The sequence below is a fragment of the Ixodes scapularis genome, unplaced genomic scaffold (assembly GCF_016920785.2).
Source record: "Ixodes scapularis isolate PalLabHiFi unplaced genomic scaffold, ASM1692078v2 PGA_scaffold5__190_contigs__length_132052651, whole genome shotgun sequence".
In the NCBI taxonomy this organism is placed as follows: domain Eukaryota; kingdom Metazoa; phylum Arthropoda; class Arachnida; order Ixodida; family Ixodidae; genus Ixodes; species Ixodes scapularis.
Genome location: NW_024609880.1, coordinates 71,687,015 through 71,694,209, shown reverse-complemented (window position 1 = coordinate 71,694,209; position 7,195 = coordinate 71,687,015).

Here is a 7,195-nt window from a genome sequence, read left to right as displayed (position 1 = left end):
GTTATGTGTTGTATTATTTTAGTGTGTCGTCACCTGACAGTGACGTGAATTGTTGTATTAGTGAGTGAAAGAGAGATGTTGGCAAGACGGAGAGGTAGTGTTGAATTAGGTATGGTGTAAAAGGGGGGCTAGCTATAGAAATAAAACGAACTACACGATCAAATGAGATGAGCGGGGGATCCACCAGTAAACGAACAAGGTGAAAGGGTATATGATATCTAAAAAAGATTCGAAGAAATGATGCCATCTTTTTTACTCAAAACACACCTTTAGAATGTGTTGGATTTACAGATATTCACATTGTGTAAAGCGTAATGGATCTTCCACACAGATGAGGTTTGTGTGGGTAATATATGAATGACCTATGCGAAGACGACATAATAAGACTTCATGGAACCGATTCTTGGAAGGGCCACTCTCCCTCAATACAAGAATGGGCACGGAGGAGTGAAGCTCATTTTCTTGAAAGTAAATATTTTAAAGAAATTTCTCAGGTTGGGAAAACAGTAAATAAATAACGACAACCAACCAAATCCTAAAAATAGGAGCCATACGTTTCGAGGCTCGCCTCTTCACCCCTGAAGAAGAGCCGAGTAGGTCTCGAAACAATAGGGCCCCTATTTTTTAGGATTTGGTTGGTGGGCGTACACGTTCACGCCGTCCGCTGCGAAGTCGATAATGTTTTTGTACGGGATATCGGCAGCGCTGAACACCGCTTTTAGATGCTCGTACAGGGTACTGGCAGATGCATCGCCGACTGGAACTAAGGCCAGAAACGCGTCTACAACGTCACCGTCCTAGTTTGCCACTCTGGCCACAAGTGACAGATTTAAGCGAGAAAGTTTTTCGCCGAAGTAGCTCGCAGAGCTCCTACCGGTTCTGCTCACCGAGAACGTTCTTGACGATGGCTGCGTACTTTGTTCTCCCGCATGCGATGCTCTTTGCGATCTGGGAGTCATGGCACGTTGCCTTTACTGTGTCCACTAAATGCCCATATTAAATGGCAGGTTATGCTCGGCGACAAATGCTGTTAGCCTGATTCCTCCCTCTTTGGCAGACTTCTCGAGTTGAGTCTGGCCGCTCACAAACGGCATCGACGTGAGAGTGCGCGTGCTTTTAACGCTTGAAGCATTTTTCTTGTGCTTGGCCGTTTGAAGGTGCCGGTCTATCTCTGACTTTCCTCTCTTGCAGTCAGTGTCGCAGGCCTTGCAAAAGAAGTGGTGCTCCCCTTTCTTGCTTGCAGCGACCCATCCTTATTTCTGGTAATATATTTGAGCTTTCTTCTCGGTTGGCTCGTCAGCCTCGGCGCCTTCCATTGGAGAAGTTGTCACTTGTCTGTGGTGGGCCACGTGAAGACTGAGCTGCCGGGACTGTGACAGCACGAGACATGCGGCGATCAGCGCGAACCAAAATACGGTGAACAGTGGTAGAGAATCGTGCAGACACCAGATCCGTTTATTGGAAACGCAACACACGCTCACTGACTTAAAGACAAGTCACATCGACGGGAAGATTAAAATAACACAATCATAACATCACAAGCCATGCGCGCGTAAAGCTGCCTGCTACTAAGAAAATATATCGTCGTAAAAAGCTAGACCCCCTTACTGTCTTCGCGTCCGGGCTTGCTTCGAAAAGTTTAAACGTTTCTTACGTTTAACGTAAGGATCACCAAAATAAATACAAAGCAAACTGCTCGTGTCGTATTGAGCGAGACCACGCACTGCCCATCCCTGCCGGAAACGAGGCGCTACGTCACCGAGTTCGTAAAAGGATAGGAAGGGATATGGGGTAAACCGGCACTAACTCCAAATAATGTAAAATTTACATTAAAAAAATGCGGTCACTTGAAATTCGTTGTTGAATTTACATCTGGTACTGCTGCAGAGGGGTGCCACCCGCTCCGCTTCGTCACTCCGACTGGCTCGAACGGTCAAAAGAAGGGTTTGCTGTTCGCCAAATTATATTAAATGAATCAAAATGCACACTATAAAAAAAGCTACTTAAAAAAAAGTTTTTATTTATTTTTATTTTTTTGTAAAAAAAAAAAAAAAAGATTCCGAGAAGTACCTAGATTTTACAAAAAGTTTTCAAACCCCTAAGTGACAGCGAAAACCCCTAGGTCTAAATAAATCCCCCGGGTTGGCATAAATGGATGTAAGCTGAAGTGTGGTGGCTTCTTCTTGGGGGCTCCCCCTTATCACGGGGAGAGGGGGGAAGGGGGGGGGGGGGGGGGGATGGCCCCTTGGCAAGTGGAGGTGGTTATGTCGAATATACAGATACCTCTACGGTCTCCTCCTCCCGCTAGGAAATGGAAGGAGGGTACCTATCGCTGCTCTGAGAGGGAGTGGTGTCCAGCGCCGCTCGAGGCTTTGGGCCAGGACGATGCCCCATCGTCATTAAAATTACATGACACGACCACAAGGTCCTGACAAGAGCCATCATGTCTTGTCTAAGAGAGCCCTATCAAATAGTTACATCTGAAATACGACAAATATTTCAAATGCAACTATTTGCATCGAGGGGAAGAATATATCATTATCCTGTCTCAAATGTGTCGGTACTTTTTACTAATATTAGAAGCATTATTAAAAAACGAGACGAGTTGTGTTTAGTTATTGACTCGACAGACGCGGATATTATTGTCATAACTGAAATTTAGCTATCTGGGAAAGTGCGTGACTGTGAACTTGTCGATCGGTCTAAGAAATATAATATTTACAGAAATGACAGGCAAGATAGCTGCGGTGGGGGTGTTTTAATTGCAGTGGGTACTCATATTGAATCTTCTTGCATTAAAGGGATACTACAACGAAATTTTGGCGCTCATTTTTTGGTCTATATGTGTTCAGAAAAGCACCATCAAATCGAACATACCATTATCTCGTTAAAAAAGTCACGAAAAGGTATTTTAAAACTAATTAAACGATTAGCAAAGAGCACCTGGTGGATGTCGCTAACGCCTCGCTTGTAATGCCCGTCTAGCAACCTTGGCAGCTAGTGACGGAGGTTGTCTCGCCTCCGGCCACGACGAGAGAAGAGGGGCAGGAGGAACTCCCCCCTTCCCGAGAATGCCTTTTGTGTTTCACAGAAGTCGCTATTGTCCCCCTACAAGATTATAGAAGATTAACCCGTCACTCAAAATTTGTACAAAAGCAGCCGCTTCGGTGGCTGGAACGACTAGGCCATCCTCTCGACGTCAGCCTCGCCGTAGCTTTGCTCGTCTTGAGACGACCTACGTCACGATTGCGTTGGATGTCACGTGGTCTCCGCTGGGGCTTCTCCAAGCGCTTGCCAGAGTGTGCCGCTTATAACGAAAAATACAGCCACCAGGCTCAAAATACAAACGTGCGATTGTCATTTACGGATATTGTGGATCATATTCAACCTAGTTTTGAACACGACGGGAATATTTCAAATTTCGTTGAAGTATCCCTTTAACGCGACAAGTTGTTCAGAAATACTTTGGGTCTGTATAAGTTCTCACCCCAACAAGTGGATTATGGGAGTATGCTATAGGCCACTGTCATGCTCATCTCTCTTTGTTAAAGATTTGCATGACTCTCTAAACAACTTAGTTATGTGTTTTCCCAGTTCACCGATCTTTCTGTCGGGCGACTTCAATTTCCCTTCTATCGTGAGGACAGAGTGTAATCTATCCACAACTGCATCATCATCGGAGTGCAATGACTTTGTGAACCTTTGTTTAGATTTTAATCTCACTCAGTTGGTTAGTCAACCAACCAGAGGAAACCCCCGTTATCCTCAAACATATTTGATCTCGTCCTGTCGAATCACCCTGACCTAGTTTCCTCCATATCCTATCTTCCAGGGCTTAGTGATCATTGTATATTACATTTTTACGTTAAAGCTGCAGTGCCCAAATCATCAAGTCACGTAAAACAAATTCGAGATTATGCAAAAGCTGACTTCGTCAAAATTGACAATGATCTAGCAACTTTTATTGATACATTTCTAGAAGGATTCTCCGACCGTTCAGTGGAAGCGAATGGGCAAATGTTTAAGAATAAAGTAGAATCCCTTACTAACCTGCATATTCCCCTCAGGACTGTACTCGAAGATTCCCGTCTCTCAAAAAAAAGAAGCGTTTATTTCGAGCAGCCAAATTTACCACATGTGAACGGCGGTGGTCCAAATACCGCACTGCTGCTGAGACATATAAAGAGGAAGTTAATAAGGCCAAGTTGGAGTTTTTTACGCGCACCTTACCCGATATGTTAATAAAAAAAGAAAAAAAACTAAAAAGTTCTGGAACATCATGAATAAAAAAACTGATTTTTCTGTTAGTCTAAAAAACAAAAGTGGGAATGTGCAAATGTATTACACCGATTTTTTTTTTTTTTTTTTTAGTAAGAGCAGCACGGAATGTCTTTTTTCAGACTTTTCAGACTACTTGCCGATGGGCCCCATCTTGCTTGATTGTGCTGGTGTCGATGATGTCATTGAAACATTAAGATTGTCGTCTTCAGCGGGAGTGGACGGTGTTAATTCAAAGTTTTTGAAAAACACTAAGCATTACTCCTATTATTTTAACTAAACTTTTTGATCAGTCCATTAGAGATCATGTTCTCCCTTTAGATTGGAAGGTGGCTCCCATTTACAAGACTGGTGACAAACATTCCCTTCTAAATTATCGGGCAATCTCTATAACCAGTGTTCCTTGCAAACTCCTTGAGCATATAACATTTTCCAACCTCGTCAATTTCTTAGAATTTAACAGCTTCTTCTGTCCACCCCAACATGGATTTCGAAAACAATTTCATGCGAGACACAGCTTGTATCATTTACACATGACCTTCATTGCATCCTGGACCGAGGATCCCAGGCCAGACTGCATTTTTCTAATTTCTTCAAAGCGTTCGATAAAGTATCTCATAAACTACTTCTTCTGAAATTGTTCAAACTTAACATAGATGCTAACGTTCTTGCATGGATTCAACCTTTTTTATCATCGCGGTCACAATTTGTTACAGTAAATAATAGTAATTCTTTTCGTCCGTGGCCTCTGGGGTTCCCTAAGGATCTGTTTTAGGACCTTTACTTTCTTATATATTAACGACCTCCCTCTTAATGTTTCCTTGTCTATTTGTTTATTTGCTGACGACTGTGAATTACCGTGAGATACTTAATGATCACGATAACATCATGCTCCAGTCTGACATTAACACTATCTACCAGTGGTGTGACGTATGGTCTATGACGCTTAATACTAACAAATGTAAGTCCATGCGTGTATCTCGCCAGTCACATGAAACTCGGAACTACTTTCTTAATCAGGCTGAGCTTGACACGACATCTTCTTACAAATATTTAGGTGTGCATATAACTTCCAATCTCTCATGGAAAACACATGTACAGTATATCACATCTAATGTCAACCGTATGTTAGGCTACTTCAGGCGTAACTTTCCATTAGCAGCTGTTTCCCTCCAAGCTAATTCTTTATAAAACTGTAGTTCGACCGAAGTTGGAAAATGCAGCCTCTGTCTGGGATCACGGACAAGCTACTCATAACCGCGTTGGAAGGCATTCAAAATAAATCCGCTCGTTTTATTCTTTCTAATTATTATATATCTAGCATAACTTCTATGAAATCTACTTTGTCACTTCCGCCCCTCTTCCTGCGACGTAAGCTTTCACACCTATCTTTATTTCACAAACTTTTTTTATAACAACTCTGTGCTTCGCGACAAATTAATCACTCGTCCCTTTAATATTTCTGCTCGTCATGATCATCAGCATAAAGTTGAGGTATTTGTCGCTATCACATCTACATTCCAATTTTGTTTCCTTCCTCGCACATCCCTCGACTGGAACCACCTTCCCGGACCAATTGCATCCATAACTGACACTACTCATTAGGTCTGCTCTTACCAATCTTTTTTTTTTCTTCTTGGGGGGGGGGGGGGGGGTGAATAACCATACATTACAGTGTTTTGATCCCAACTTTGCTCTCCCCCTCTGTAATGCCCACGGGCCCTGAGCGTAAAGCAAATAAATAAATAAAAGGCATAAGATGAAAATCTGTGAATGGTTCTTTCAAGTATGAAATCAAACCAAAAAGTGTTTCACTGGAAGTATGCCCAAATCGAATCAATATATCAGATTGCAATAAAACTGCTATTCTTACTTCAGATAAGGAGCCCAATCTTTTGTCAAAATTGAAGAAAGAATAAACATATAAGTCGAAGACAACTTAACCAGATCTTTCAACAAGCAACGGACATATAGGAATTTCAAAAGCGAACAACCGATTAAAGCCGATTCACACGACGAACCAAATCGCTATTTTTGTCCGCGGACCGTGCATTATGTGACTGTCACATCACCGATTCCTACGATTCGCGCCTCGTCCGCGGACCCGCGAACTGATAAAGTCGAGCGCCACACGTAATCAACGTCATTAATTAATAATCTCACTGCACAAGTATCCCTCCTTAAATCTCTAATTTAAGAACAAATTATGACAAATGATATACAGAATTTGTCAGAATATCGCAATCTATCATATCGAGTACCAGCGTGCGTCTTTTGCTAATTTTTCTGCAAGATCAGCTTATCATCAAACACTCACTAAATTTGTGTTCTTGTTTTTTATATATACTCGTCACATGCGCGTGCACCATTCAGCTCTGGACGAGTGCTTTTCCCCATAGCACGTGGCTGCACTGCGGCGATGCGAGATATGTAGAATCACGGTGTAGGCTCTGCAAGTGTTGCTTTTCCACACTGCACCAGTGCGCGATAACAAGCGCACTCAACAGAGCTAGCTAACCCGCCCAAACCGACAACAGGGTGCAACCACGTCGAGGACTGTCTGTTATCACTCCATTAAAAGATTCAATCAATATTGAATCAAACAGTATTTGAAAGGTTTGAAAACTCGCACACGCCTACCGTAACGATTCGTCAGTGTAGCAACGCTTGAGCTAGTTTAATTAGTGATCAAGCAAAATTATTTTTTGGTGCAGTACTGGGACATCATCACATTTTTGTGAAATGCAGCAAAATGTAGCAGGGTAAGTGCTTTAGCGCAAAGTGAGCAGCAATCACATCACTACGCTATGTCCATTCGGGTGAGTGCATTTAGATGCGCACCCCATCTCAAAACACACACACTGCCCTACACCAAGGCTGCACTCTCTGTACAAGGTATTGCCAATCGCAATCCCTT